General features: G+C 40.8%; 1 long non-coding RNA gene across 1 annotated transcript in view; it reads right to left on the bottom strand.

Annotated features, from left to right (window-relative positions):
• Positions 1 to 416: 416 nt before the first annotated feature.
• LOC307040611 overlaps positions 417 to 13,427 on the bottom strand; it is a 38,900-nt gene continuing 25,889 nt past the window's right edge. Inside the window, exons 2-6 of the long non-coding RNA XR_013808536.1 lie at positions 4,793 to 6,086; positions 3,846 to 4,001; positions 3,146 to 3,301; positions 2,385 to 2,477; positions 417 to 1,281 (exon numbers count right to left, since the gene is read on the bottom strand). This is a non-coding gene — a long non-coding RNA (uncharacterized lncRNA). The remainder of the gene's footprint in view (positions 1,282 to 2,384; positions 2,478 to 3,145; positions 3,302 to 3,845; positions 4,002 to 4,792; positions 6,087 to 13,427) is intronic.

Here is a 13,427-nt window from a genome sequence, read left to right on the forward strand (position 1 = left end):
GTGTTCTTTGCAGGTGTTTGTTGAGGTTTGACGAGGTGTTTACAGCAGTGGATAACAGCTTCTGGCATGGACACAGTTTGCACCTCACCGTCACATTCCTGTCTATTCTTCGGACGAACTCAAAATAATGGACATACCTCCTCCACCCCTCGAAAGTTATTGCTGACTCAGCCATGTTATTAATCAAATATATTGTCTAGGTTTTAAGCTATTTCATCATGTTCTGGTTGCTAGATTTTGACCAGTAAATGTACCTTGAATTTTTCATGCTAATATTATTAAAACGTATTATGCGTGTTTAAAGCAATTTCAAATACGACTTGCTAAGTCTATCTCATTCAAATACATTGCACACATAGCTTCTAATGGAGGCAAATACAAACTCAAGCAGTTCTGTATCAAAACACTTTATTGAGCTTTAAATAAGCAACAAGAATACCACTATACACACACTTATGTACATTCAAACTAGTTCTCCATTATGTGGTTTAATTCTGGGTTTTACCCTTTTCACAGTAACAATAGAATTTATCAAATATATTTTTTTTTAAACCTTTAAAAGAGGTGCTACAGCACAGGCAATATAGAAAAATACTGCAGCATGGAACATTGAATAATTAAAGCATGGAACTATGCTTTAACCTGAGCATTTGTGACATAAAATTACCTGTGGTGGCTAGACCAACATCAGTCTAGAAGAAATATATGAAGGAACAATAAGAGTGAACAGGCTGAACAGTTGCACAGTTCCTTAAATTCTCAGCTGGGGGAGGATGCTAGATAAAAGATTTCAGACACATGCAGGATTGAAAGGTTTCTTATAATAGAGTCTCAAACATAAATACTAAAGACAGCAATGGCCTTTAAAATTGTCTCAGGTTAAAAACACAAGTTGTAACGAAGCATACAACAACAAATCCTAAAATGGTATTTCAATACCAAACATAACAGAGAAAAAATAACAGATTCAATTGTTTGGGGTTCCTTGCAGCAGTCTCTGAACCGTTTTACTGAAGGAGCGTGTTTTTCAGAGCAGTTGCTTTGTTTGAGAGCTTACCAGTCCAGTTCCATAATAATGCTTTGGAGGTTAGCAGGGTAGCTGAAATTCAGCGCGTACATTAGTCCGAACAGCATTGCAAAAGCTAATGCTACATTATCCAGATTTGTCAAGACTTTGACGCCTTCTAGAACAATCCCGATGTCCTCCGGTTCATCAGTGGAAGCATCTTTAAGAACATAAATCCCCACAGTCGTGTGCTTGATGGCGCCTTCATCTGTGTCCTGTAAAAAAAAATATATTGTGGAAAAGTTGATTGATTTCTGTAACTCTTTAAAAAGTTAAACGCATATTACATGTATTCATTACACACAAAGTTAATTATTCCAAGTGTTTATTGGTTTTAATCTGGATGATTACAATTTAGCTACAATAGCTAATAAAAACAAAAAATTCAGTAGGTGTTTGTGTTCCGTCTGAGTTGGATCAGAACTATAGAAAATAAAAAAAATTCCATGAGATCCTGGGAGTCTCTTAACACATTGGGGACACATACATGTAAAAGACATGAACATTGACATTTGTGAAAAAATGTTGCATAATAGGGGACCTATTTTAAACAAAATTACTGAAATTAATAAACTTTTCCACGATATTCAAATGTATTGAGTTGTACCTGTAATTGCAACAGTGGCTATGACAGAGACAAATAGAATGATAACAGAACAGTTATTGAGTTTGTGAAGATTTACATAGAGCTAAAACACTGATTGCTTTGTTATTATTCAAACAATCAATGATTTAGTTAAAGGTGGGGTATGTAATTTTGGAGAAACCGGCTCGAGTGCGCTAGAATTTGAAAATACAGAGCCGGAAGAAATCTGCTACTTCCTTACAGAGCCCCTCCTCCAACACACAAGAATGCGCACATGACCAATGAGGGCACGAGATAAGTTTGTGCACAGATGGAAGGCTGACAGGCAGGTAGGCCATCCAGTTACTTTAGCCGGTCCGGCTCAGATGATTGGTCGTGCTTTTTACAGTACCACGGCTTCCACATATGACATTTTTTTATGGATTTTTTGTCAAAGCACTTAAGATATTCATTGCTATTGGGATGTTAAGAGCATTCCATGGAATATAACAAACAGTGTATCTCGAGCTGGTTTCTCAAGCTTACCTACCCCACCTTTAAGTCACGTTCCAAATGTATTAAGTTAATTGAAGCAGCAACGATGAAATATTGAATTTAATATTTCATAATATGAAACAAAGGAAACAAAAAACACCCACTATATTTTCAATTAACAATTTCAGCCCAAGACATCATGTATGAAAACAAAAGTGAAGAGAAGTATAAAAGAAGCAGGCAGATTCATGTACATACCACATATTCTCGCACAAGGTCTTTTGGATCCTCCCCCATGTAGATGCATAGCCCCCTGATTATTGAGTCGCGTCCAGCATCTACATCATCACACTGAAAGTAAATGTACTTGATTAGTGTCTTGTTACAGGTCGTGTGCTTTAATTCAAGTCAACTACTGGTGTGAACTGTCATTTGGATACATATTACTTTGAGAATACAACATCACAGTTCCTAAGAAAGTGCAAGCCCTGCTGTGAGCTCCACATCCCCTGGACATCTTTCTCAAATGGTGGCCAGTGGATAAATACGAGTTGAATTATTATATATCACATTTAAAATTGAGATGGATAGATGGCTCAAGACAGGGTCAATTAAAGTTACAATGTGTAGAATTAGGGTGTTTTAGCTAAAGGTGTGGTTAGAGAGGGAATGGCAACGCTCTACTCAATCAGAGAAGCTACGGTGGCACTGGAGGACCAAAGAGTAGCAGTGTGTTAGAGCTGCTGTCAGCCGGCACTCCGGTCACTTTCACTGCAGAGCTACTACACTACTGAAAGGAGAAAGATAAAAAAAAAAAAAAAAGCAAAAGCACTAATGGTCTCCTTGGCGATGAGCACTTTTTGTGTGCCATTCTTGCAAATAAATTATGTAATAACTAAAATGTAAAATATTGTAGCATCTCTTTTCACAATTCTAAAATTCGTGATTCTCCAAAAGCATTTTCAAAATCATTTATGTTTATAGGTTATTCATAATTGTGAGGATACTGTATAACTTACATTAGCCATTTGCAAAATTATTGTTTCCAGCCTTCCCCCAAGCTGTCCTCCTCGCTTTTGGAACAGCTTCATCAGGGTGCCAGAGTGGAGGTCCAGCTAAGACAGGAATTTGGATTGTCGTGGCTTGGTCGTGATTCTCTTGAATTCAGAGTTGATCTGAAAACGCATAAAAGCAAAAAGGAATTTGATCATTGTTTAACACAGTGATGCAAACACAGGTATGGTGAAAAAAGAGAGAACTATTCGAAGCAGGAAAAAAACTGCGTAATATACCATCTGACAAAGGCCTGTGCTATAATGCTTCAATTAACTGGCTATTATTTATAATATACTCAGATCAATAGGAGACAGAGATGTTAAGTTATAAATCAAGGGTTTTTTATTATTATTTACAGCAGGGGTGGGGAACCTTTTTCCTTTCAATTTTTACAACATCCTCCGAGGGCCGTACAAATGATTGAACTCAACCTCTGCTTAAAAAAACTAAAATCACAGCCAATTCATTTGGCCTTTCTTTCATGCTGTGCAAAGAAAAAGCAACCTCTTAATCAAATACTGGAGACCAGGATGAGGTTAAAAAGCACAGATGAATTATATATAATCAGTTACAGTATATTAGCAGTTTGCCAGTGTGCCCATAGATTTCCTTTTATCAACTTCAAAATTCAGGATAAAAAACCGAGCATGGGATAAGCCTTACCTCAGAGACTTCAAACAGAGCAGGCCACCTTGCCATGAAATCCTCCACCATTGGACCATCACGAACAACTTTGTGTCTTCTGAGTGCAAAGGTATTTTCCATCTTTCCATCTCAACCAACACGAGTGAAGCCGTGCAGCCTGTCCGTCGTCACTGACTTTATGTTAAATCGGCAAAACAAAACTTCAGCCGTTGGCAGCACACATATCCCCATATTATCTCATATTTGTTCAGAACATGAATAATAATCCTTGTCACAGACGGTCCTTGGCATGCGGAAAACAGTCGCTGTTTTTTAAAAGTTTATATGACGTTATTATAAGTGTGGAAAGGGCACCAACAACTATAGCTTAGCCCGATCCGATCTCCATTAAAAAATGGCTGCTTTAAAGTGTTTTGCCTGCAGTTTTGTAACTACACTTCCCACAGTAGTCAATCATGGTTTAAATTAATCGGTGTCAGAATGTTGTTGATTCGGCCTCATTGTTATACGTTTATTACAATGAAATCACGGCAAATAAGCGAAATAACTGTACGTACTTTGACCGAGACCGACTCACATACACACGCGCGAGCACACTCACAAACACAGCTACACGTGCGCCATGCCCGACACAGGCATGGCGCACGTGATCACACAAACGCCACAGCAGTAACCGCAAAAGTGAAGCAGACTGAATACTTTCTCCATCTCTGCCAGTAACAATGGCCCGTAACCATAGCCTGTATTTATTAGCCCAATTAGCGGGTATGGTGATAATGAAATTATTCTTAATATCTATCATCAATGCTAATGTCAGCGCTAGCTTGATAGCTAACATTAGCAATACATGGTGTCATGTATACACACACGTCCACGTAATTGTAACATACCGAACGAACACAGCACTATATTGGAAAGGGGTACAAACATGTATTGAGCAGAAACATTACATTTAATTAACTTACTTTTGGAGTCTCTCACAGAGGTTGGCTTTGTGTAACCAACTGATACTTTTCGCGGTTGTCGACACCTCTTCTTCTGTACTTTTTTTCGGCAGTTCCTGAGGACCAATCACAGCTCCGGACGCCATTTGAAAATATACTTCATTTCCGGTTCTAACCACACTCGATTACATTGATTAAAATGTTTCAATGAAATCACGTTCAGTCAAAGTGTTTTAAATACGTAGATTTAACATTCTCAATAAATAAATGAAGTCTGCTTAATGAAATCACATTCAGAGACAAAACAGGAACTAATTCCGTTGCATTTACTGTTTTTATTTCTGTAAATTCAAAGAACCCCTATGTCAATTTTTTTCAGTGTACCTCCAGCTTTGTGTCGGTCAGGGTCTGTGTGCCAACAAACACCTTGTAACGGCAAGAGTCGGATGTTATCCATGATGATCGGTACTAAGGAGGTTGGCCAGTTGGGCACCAGATAGGGCCTCACATAGTTCAAGGCGTGGGATAGATAGCCGGTGTTTAGGGGAAACACGAGATCTGGCCATTATGAAACTGAGATGAGTTTGATCATGTTTATCCTGCGTCTGAAGGTATACGCAACAGCTCCATACACACGCTCAGAGGCGTTGCAGAAAACATGCACATGGTGGTCGGTGGTTGTGTTGGTGAAGATGGGGAGATAGCAGCGAGGGTAGTTGATGTCAGGGAGATTTTGCAGTTCCAACTCCCATGATTGCCATTTCCTCAATAGGCTTTCTGTCTTAATGACATTATCCCATCCTCTATCCTGCTTCCATAGATCCTACACCAGTATCTTTGCACGGGTAATGAAAGGGATCAGATAGCCTAAGGGGTCATATTGAGATGCCAAGACCTTGTAGATATTTCTCATTGTTGGTTGGTGGTAAGTGATTGTTCTGTTTTTATAGCCCAGCGTGTCTTCAAGGCAGTTCCATTGAAGGCCCAATGTAGGCTCTTTAGGGTCTCCACCCTCTGAGAGCCACAGCTCGTTAGTCTTGGATTTGGACTCTGTAGGGAGATGTTTTATAGTGGATGGATCATTGCTAGCCCACTGTCTTATGTCGAAACCACCCTCTAAGAAAAGAGGTCTCATTTTGTCGATGAGGGACTTTGCTTCTTGGGGGGAGTGAAAGCTTCGGAGGCAGTTATCGACATAAAAACAATTTTGACCTCCTCGTTTCCATTACAATGATCTTTGACATGTTTTAGAACTGCGAAGGTGGCACAGCATGGGCTGCAGAAAGTAGTAGGCCTACATCATCAGCTACCATGTCTGAAAGAGAGGAAGACAGTGAGGAGAACAGTGAGGAGAACAGTCAGGAGGGTAGTGATGACAGCTTGTAGTATTGCTGGTCGTGCTAATGTTGTCTTGTTTTCACCTCTGCATGTGTGTTCACAGTTCAGAGGCAGTTATCGACATAAAAACAATTTTGGACGGATTCAAGGAACTCCTCGTTTCCATCACAATGATCTTTGACATGTTTTAGAACTGCGAAGGTGGCACAGCATGGGCTGCAGGTTGTTCCAAATGGAATAACTTGCCATTCATACACACTGGGTTCCTGTTCGAGCTGCATCCCTCTCCAAATGAAGCGCAACAGGGGTTTGTCCTCATTCAAAAGGCGTACCGGATGGAACTAGGGCTGCAACGATTAGTCGACATAATCGACGACGTCGATCATAAAAATTCGTCGACGCGGAATTTTAGTGTCGACGCGTCGTATAAAAACAATCAGAGAGCCGGTAACGTTAATTCAAAACTGCGCAAATGTTCATTTGTAACTGCAATGCACTACAGGAAGTGCTGGGGGCAGTATACTCTCCATTGTCTGCCATGACTGCATTCTGTACTAACAACAAAGAAGAAAGAATACGAACGATGGCGGAAAGGAGAGAGAATGAGGGTGATGAAGAGCTCAAAAAAGCGAGACCGAGAGTTTCGAAAGTGTGGGAGTATTTCACAGACGACAAGCCAAAGAAGTCAGTGAAATGCAGAATTTGTAAAGGGGAATTGGCATTCCACGGCAGCACTACAGTGATGCACGAGCATTTAAAACGCAAGCACCCTGGAACCGTGAGGACTGCTACTTTGGATCATGGGTAAGTTTGAGCAAGTTAGCCATAGTCATGTTTACGTTAGCTTACATGTTGGAAAACAGAACGTCTCATGGTTAATGCTTGCTAAGCAAACGCTATTTCAGTTATGTTGAGGCTGCGTGTCCACCAACGAGCTGCTAAACAGCGCCAAGCTTACAGCGTAGTAGAGCACACTAGAGCTTTATGGACGCTGTAATTAATTCCAAACTTAAAATAATAATTAACAAGGGTCTGCGAAATGACAAGAATAAAATGCGATTGAATTGATCCTGGGACTGGACAACAGGGTGACATTCACAGGTGTGCAGACTTGAGGTAAAACATGCACTGGAGCCCGGAAAAGGAGCCGTGCCCACAGGAAGCAGAGATGGAGGGTGTGACAGAAATAATCGTTAGATTAGTCGACTAATCGAAAAAATAATCGACCGATTAGTCGACTACCAAAATAATCGTTAGTTGCAGCCCTAGATGGAACATAGCCTTTATGTCTCTGCAGATGGCAATGGCATTTTGGCGGAATCTGAGCAGTACTCCAATGAGTGAGGGACCAAGTGTTGGGCTAGGCAGAAGACATTTGTTCAGGGTTTGTCCCATGTATTCAAAAGAGCAATCAAATACAATCCTGTGTTTGTTGTTGTGTTCAACTATGTGATGTGGAAAATACCAGGTTTCCTGTGGTTGCTCAGCCTGCTCGTTGGGGATCCTTTGAACATAGGAACACATTTGAACATAACTCTGTGAGTTTATTCAGTTCCTCCTGGTATTTCTCAGAAAGTAGGGAGTCTTTGGACAAGCGTCTTTTTGTGGCACAGAGACGAGGCAGAACGCCTTCCTTGGGGGCTTGAAAGGCAGGCATATTGGGAATTCTCAGCAGGGGAGTGGCATAGCGCATTACACCATCTTCTACTCTTTCTGTCTTGGAATAAAGAAGAGCAAGAGCCATTTTGTCCTGTTTCGACCTTGTGGCTGTCTTTTCATTAACATAGGCAAGGCTGCACATAACTGGTGCGCAGGTGCGCATGCGCACCTCCGCCCAAAAAAGAGCACCGGGTCATTTGAAAAAAGGCGCATTTGCGTACCAACATTGAGAGAGAGAGAGAGAGAGGGAGAGAGAGAGAAAAGAGAAAAGAGAAAAGAAAGGAGAGAAAAGAGAGGAGAGAAGCGAGAGAAGAGAGAGAGGAGAGAGAAGAGAGAGAAGAGAGAGAGAAAGATATGCGAGTTGAACTCAGGGCCGGCCCGTAGCACTGACGTTGATGGTCGCCTAGGGCGCCAGATCTGGGTGGGCGCTGAGCTGGTAGTTCTAGGAGGGGAAAAAAAATGTTTGACCGTTGGGGCTCATCCTAATTTTCGGCCTTGATGTAACAATATTCATAACTAAGTAAATGTAACACCCTTTTCACCCCGGTTACACGTTTCATTTGCCCTGTACGATGGGTGCTGTAAGTGATGAAAATGGGGGATTTTGGCTTATCTGGTGCCCGCAGCTCACAGCCAAAGTGCGAGTGAGCGGGGGAGAGAGGGAGGGTGCAGTGCACCGATACCGGCGCTGTTGTTATTAGAATCTGGTGCTAGCTGCGCTAACGGATATAAGAAGAAGATGTTTCTACAATAATGTGGAGGGAGAGTCCTCTCCAGTCAGACTGAGAGGCTGATAACTACAGCTCAGTGAGGTAAGGACTCAGTGTTTAGAGTTAACTTTAGTCTAAGTTCAAACGGTTTGGTCACAATTTATGTAAACGCATATTTCCAAGGCACTCCTTTATAATTATTGGGATAAACAGGTTTGAAATCATTTCAATGTATACTATAGGACAGTAACCAAAAATAAAAAAAATGCATAAATAAATAAATGGTAATAGGTCAAATAAGATATTAATGAACAACACAAATAAAATAAGTTACATTAATTTGTTATTGATTAGGTTAGGTTATTGGTTATTTTCAAATACTGTACTTATTTGATTACATCCACTTGTCTAAGATGACAAGAGACTTTCGACCCAAAGCAGCTGTTGACTTGTGGATGCAAGCAGCTAATCAGACTCAACCAGAGAGAAAGTAGTAGGCCTACATCATCAGCTGCCATGTCTGACAGAGAGGAAGACAGTGAGGAGAACATTGAGGAGAACAGTCAGGAGGGTAGTGATGACAGCTTGTAGGACTGGTTGTGCTAATGTTGTCTTGTTTTCACCTCTGCATGTGTGTTCAGTGCCGTGTGTCAAATAAAGTCAAGACCCCCTCAAAAGTTACGGTTTATTTCATTTTAAGGATGAGCGCCAAGCAACATCTCCAGGTGCTCCTTTGAGAACCAGGCAGGGGCGGTTCTAGGGGGGGGGGGGCAGTGCCCCCCTAACACTGACCTCTGACTCCCCTGTGGCCCCCCTAAAAATGAAAAGTGAAAACAATTAAAATATTATGATTTGTTACCAGTGTTGGGCAAGTTACTTTAAACAAGTAACTAGTAATAGTTAGTTACTGCTCTCAAAAAGTAACTAGTTACTTTATTAGTTACTGAATTATAAAAGTAACTAGTAACAAGTTACTTTACTTTAAAAAATAATAACAATAAAAATACAATTGTTTGTGTTGTTCTGTGGCACACTAAGAGAAAAGACAACTCCCCATCATTGTAGCATAATAGAAACATTAACATTATGGATAGATTACCGGCCCTCAAGCGAGTACTGCAAGACATATCCCAAGAACTCAATGGTGAGAGATCTATTGAGGCACGTGGTCTGCTGGCACAGTTGGATCTAGAATTCATTGTGCATCTTGTAACACTCCATAAAGTGTTTGCAGAAACAACCTTTCTCTCTGACATGTTACAGTCTTCATCCCTTGACCTTTCAAAGGCTGTGGATTTAGTTGGATCTTTAGTTCAGACATTGAATGACTTCAGGCAGGAGTCATTTTTTGATAACTTGTGGGATGAAGTTGAAAATTTCTGAGCAATGTGATACTGCAATACAGCCAGCATCAAAACGACAAAAACGACTGAGCTCTAAACTTGCTGAAAGCTTCGTACTGACTACTATTGGACAGAGAGAGACAGAACAAGATAAACACGGGTTTCGTACAGCCTTTTTCTACCCTGTCATTGATCAGAGGCTCAATGAGCTTAATAGACGGTTTTCAAACAAAAACTGTGACATGATGAATAGCATCCAAGCTCTTAACCCCAAAAGTGATGCATTTCTGAAGGAAAACTCTGTTTTCATTTGCTCAGTTGTATGATGCAAATATTGAGGACTTGGGGCATGAACTACATCAGTTCAGCAGAATTTTAGATATAGATAGAAAATAAAGACTGGGATGCAGAGACCTGATAGTACAGTGGAGCTTGTTCAGTTCATTGAGCCTTATAAAGAAGTGTTTTTTGAGCTCTTCAGACTCTGCAAAATAGCAGTCGCAATCCCAGTCAGTTCTGCTTCCTGTGAGCGTAGTTTTTCTACATTGAAGCTGGTCAAAACTTTTCTCAGATCCATCATAACTGATGAGAGACTGAGCAATCTGGGTGTGCTTAGCATTGAGTCAAGGAGGTCAAAGGCTTTGAATCTTGACTTATTTGTTGATCGGTTTGCCAAAAATCACAAAAGCCGCAGGATTGGTGCGCGTGCAAACAGGTGTGCATTCTGTATTCAGTCTTCATGTTTGTTAAATAGCCTACGTGTCTGTGCTTATGGGAAATAATACATCTGACATCTATGTTTTCTATCTGTATCCATGTATTTTATTTAAGTCAACATTCAAGATTTGTAGACTTGTATATTAAATCCTTTTCTGTGGATTTAAAAATGTATATTTTCTGGTACTCTTGTTGCGTAAACTTGTTGATCGGTTTGCCAAAAACCGCAGGATTTTGTTGCTGTAATGTGAGATTTTGGGAAGGAAACTACAGCCTGGGATGCAGACACCCTTATGTAAAGTAGAGATGTAACTGTTCATTGCATTTATTTTTATATAAATATGATATGGTGATAGTGCAAAAATGGTACTATAACTTAAGCTGAAGCTAACAGTAATAACTATAAGATCTATCTGAAATAAATAAGTGTACTGAAACTAGGCATGGGCGGTATCATTTTTTCATACCGTCATACCTTGCTGACATCATACCGTGGTATACGGTATATGACGGTATCAGTCCCAATTTAAGGGGCCATTTCTCCCAATGAAATTTTTTTTTTTTCATGTTTTACTCACTATATCAACAGCCTCACCAAAAATATTTTCCACCAGCCGCCACTGACGGTATGACTTGGGTCGACTTGAGTGAGGTGGCGTTCGGTGGCAAATAGATGTTTCGAACGGTATATTATATGTTCGGTTTAAAATGCAGCCCGAGCCGGTAGACGCTCGCAAAGTGCCGCGACGTGCGCGCAAGTGCAAAACAAGGGCTGCATACATGACACATTGTGCAAATGGCACATTTTGAGATCGGATACAGGACGCGTTTGTAGATGTCCGACGTTGTTTCCATAGTGAGCTAAGTTAACAATATATCATCATACATAAACATTTTCCGGGAGTAAATACTTGACTTATTGAATAAAGTTTGCTATATTCACTAACTAGTTTGGCAATATTATTCCGTGCATGTGTTAAAAACCTTATTTTTATTTGATTCATTGGATTACTCGCGTGAATGTTTAGCACGTAAATGCTTTCGTTTTTAAAACCGTCCGACCTCGACTACAAAACCATCAACCAGTTGCATAGGATTAAAAAATGTCAACACTCACTCACCCCGACTTAAACATTCCCAAAGAAGTGCCTCTGTCTCTCGTTGTGCTGGATGAAGTCACTGGCGACGAGTAAACCCGAAATAGTCCCAAACAGGCGCAGAGGCATTTTTCTTTTTTACTAGTTGTCCGAGTTCGGGGCCGGCAAATGCTGCCGCCATCTTACTCAGCTCAGCTCTGTGCTGAGCTCTGAGAGCGGGAAAGACGGACTGCCTTCCCCTGCCCTCTGCTGGCGCGTGCTGTGCATTACAACCAATGTCGTCCCTGTCAAAACTCCGTGTCAGTGTAATAGAATGAAACGCATCTGTGATTTGGCGCACAGTCTGTGACGTCACGGTATTGAAAATCATACCGACGGTATTTCGAAATACCCTGTTATACCGTAATACCGCCCAAGCCTAACTGAAACAAATACCAATAACTGTATTGCATTGTTTTGTTATGCCCAATTACTTCATACTCTCTAGTTCTCTTTTTCGTCCTGCATTTATTGTGCCCCCCTCAGAAAATAACTGGCCCCACAGTGGCCCCCCAAGTCAAATTGGTCTAGAACCGCCACTGGAACCAGGGCAAAAAAGTTATGTGCACCCCTGATTATACACACTGCTCTAGTGGCGGTTCTAGACCAATTTGACTGGGGGGGCCAGGCTGGGGCCAGTTATTTTCTGAGGGGGGCACAATAAATGCAGAACGAAAAGGACAAAGACAGTATGAAGTAATAGCGCATACACCTAAGAAAACAATGCAATACAGTTATTGGCATTTGTTTCATTACACATTATTATACACTTACCTTTGTGTACTGTTTGGGTCTGTGGGACCCGTTTTCAGTGTTTACTAAAAGAAAATGTATGCAATTTAATTATTTGAACCTGCTTCATTCGGGGGTGGACCTAACCTTCTCTAGGGGGGTCCGGGGGCATGCAGCCCCGGGAAGATTTTTTTTTAAATATTGAAGTTAAATGCATCAATCTGGTGCACTTTGAGCACAAAATGAATTTATGGATACAGCTCTCAACACTCTGTACTCTGAGCTGTATACTTTTCAATAATCAACACATCTTTAGAATATGATCACAACCAATAACAAATCATTTAAACTAGTTTATTCTTATATTATGTTACCTATAGTTAGTATTCTTTCTTATTTTGTACTGTCCTATATCATTGGAATGATTTCTTTATTTAACACATTAAATAGATAAAGGTGTGCTCTCTCTAGCTCTCTCTCTCTGTCTCGCTCGCTCACAGAGGCTGTGTGCTATTCCGCGGCGATGACGGCTTGCGTTAAAAAAAAAAACACAACATATTTGTAAATTGGGGGCTATTTAGGGCTTGCGAGATACCGGTAGCTTGTGATCGACGTGTTGGAGACCCCTGCTCTAATGGGTCTGACTAGAGTGACAAAAATTGTTACTTCCGCCTATTCCGTCAGCCAAGAAATCGTTTAATCATGAACTTTTTTTTTTTTTTTTTCATTTTTAGGGGGGGCCATATGTCTCTACCACTTTAATTTGACCCTCTCTGTTATTAAAGGTGGGGTAGGTCATTTTGGAGAAACCAGCTTGAGTGTGCAAAAATTTGAAAATACACAGCCGGAAAAAATCTGCCACTTCCTTACAGAGCCCCTCTTCCAACACACATGAACGCGCACATAACCTGTACAGAGGAGGAAGTCCTCATCCAGGCCTCTATTTATAGCCTGTGAGGAACTTCTACCTGCTTCCCTACACAGTGCCTCTTGTGGACAGGAGGGTTACACACATGCAATT

This window comes from Notothenia rossii (assembly GCF_949606895.1).
Source record: "Notothenia rossii genome assembly, chromosome: 1".
In the NCBI taxonomy this organism is placed as follows: domain Eukaryota; kingdom Metazoa; phylum Chordata; class Actinopteri; order Perciformes; family Nototheniidae; genus Notothenia; species Notothenia rossii.